The sequence below is a fragment of the Euphorbia lathyris genome, chromosome 5 (genome assembly GCF_963576675.1).
Source record: "Euphorbia lathyris chromosome 5, ddEupLath1.1, whole genome shotgun sequence".
In the NCBI taxonomy this organism is placed as follows: domain Eukaryota; kingdom Viridiplantae; phylum Streptophyta; class Magnoliopsida; order Malpighiales; family Euphorbiaceae; genus Euphorbia; species Euphorbia lathyris.
In genome coordinates this window covers 9290782-9292802 of record NC_088914.1, presented here as the reverse complement: position 1 = coordinate 9292802, position 2021 = coordinate 9290782, and the positions used below count along the sequence as shown (strand labels likewise).

Here is a 2021-nt window from a genome sequence, read left to right as displayed (position 1 = left end):
CTATAAGCTAAATTGTGATGCTGCTTTTTCGGTTCAAACTTTTATTGGATCATTTGGTTTAGTTGTTAGACTGAACGGTCTTGTATCCATTTCTGGTGGTGGTCCAATTGGTACTACTTTATCGGCCCTACATGCAGAGCTTTTATCGATTCTTTATTCATTACGTGTGGTACGAGATTGTGGATATCAGACTCTCTTGGTTGCTTCCGATTCAGCCTCTGCTATTGAGTTAATTAAAGGTGATGTGGTGGTATCAAATTGGCTGGGGATCATTTTAGAAGACATTTATGAAGTGGCTCAATCCTTTGCTTCAATCGAGTTCGTGTATGAGAGACGTCAAGCTAATGTTGCGGCTCATAATTTAGCTGCTTGGGCACGTTCTCTTTCTCAAATGGAAATTTTCATTGAAGGTTTTCCTAGTTGTATTAGAGCTTGTATTCAAAACGATATTTGTTCACTTGCTTCGTAGTAATATATGGTTTTGATTATATAAAAAAAAATTATATAAGAAGCCTAAAAACCTAAACCTTGAATCTCATGACTTGTTATGCCCATTCTTTGCAGGTTTTCTTCCATCCCTTTGCTCCCTACAACATAAAATACACAAGTTAATTGAATATTGATCTTCAAAGTATAAATATAGAAAATGAAAAGTGAAAATGAGTACAGACATTGGATCACAATTCTTCATGGTGTATCAGATAAATGAATAACATAATCAATCTTTATATCATGACATTTTATAAAGGAATACACCAAATAGATTAGAAAATCCACTATAGCTACAAATTGGTAAAAAAAACAGAGTTATATAGAGATATAATTTACTTCAACTTACTATTTGAGTTTACATACCATTTCTAGTTTTATTGTATAATCCTTTTTCATTGTAGAAAATGCTCGAACAGCATCGGAATTTTTGGGTGATTAAAATTCCTATAAGGTCACAAGATATCCGGTAATTAAAATTAAAGGTTAACAAACATTTAAAAAATGGTAGTCAAAAAGTACAAGTCAAGCATGGTCGAAGAGAAAATAGCACGCACTCATTCATGATTAGGGCTGTAAACGAGCCGAGCCGAGCTTTGGCTCTGCTCGAGCTCGGCTCGGCAGTTTCTTATCGAGCTCGAGCCGAGCTTCGAGCTCGGTTCGAGCTCAAATTTCTGTTCGAGCTCGGCTCGTTTAGCAGCTCGCGAGCTCACAAGCTGAGCTCGTTTATGAGCTCACGAGCTTGCTCACGAGCCGAGCTCGTTTATGAGCTCACAAGCCGAAAATGGAGGAGATGATGAAAGAGGAGGAAGACGGCGACCGCGTGGAGGAGAGGATGCAAGAGGAGGAAGACGGCGACGGCGTGGAGGAGATGATGAAAGAAGACGTAGGCGGCCGCGGAGGAGGAGATGATGAAAGAAGACGTAGGCGGCCGCGGAGGAGGAGAGGAGATGAGGAAGAAAAGAGAAAGAAGACTCAGGCGGCGTCGAGGTGGAGAGGAGATGAAGAGAGAATAAAAATAAAACCCTACCTATCCCTCTAATTATCATTTTTATTTAATTTAATTGTTCTTTTTATTTAAAGTTTAATTGTTTCTTTACATTTGTGGACTCAGGCGGTATGATGTTGTTTTTATTTAATTTTTTCTAATGAGATGATGATGGGCTTAACTTAACATTATCATTTTTATTAAATTTTAATTATTATTTTTATTTATATGTAAATTATATTTTATGTAAATATAATTTGTATTATTCACGAGCTTTTATCGAGCTTCATCACGAGCTTGTTCATGAACTTGTTCACGAACCTCTAATCGAGTTTGCTCGCGAGCTTTCGAGCCGAGCTTTGGTCTGCTCAAGCTCTGCTCGTTTACAAACCGAGCTTGAAAATCATGCTCACGAACGGCTCGTTTACAAATCGAGCCGAGCCGAGCCGAACTTTTATCGAGCCGAACGCCGAGCTGCTCATGAGCGGCTCTGCTCGCTTACAGCCCTATTCATGATGTCACCATTAACAGAATCACAGTATCA

At 38.7% G+C, this 2021-nt stretch overlaps 1 long non-coding RNA gene across 1 annotated transcript; it reads right to left on the bottom strand.

Moving 5' to 3' along the window:
* Positions 1–467: 467 nt before the first annotated feature.
* On the bottom strand, positions 468–1474 carry LOC136230956 (uncharacterized). The gene is made up of 3 exons (XR_010689624.1): positions 1047–1474; positions 856–936; positions 468–587 (listed from the first exon to the last, which is right to left on the bottom strand). It is a non-coding gene; the product is annotated as an uncharacterized lncRNA (long non-coding RNA).
* Between the last annotated feature and the right edge of the window lie 547 nt (positions 1475–2021).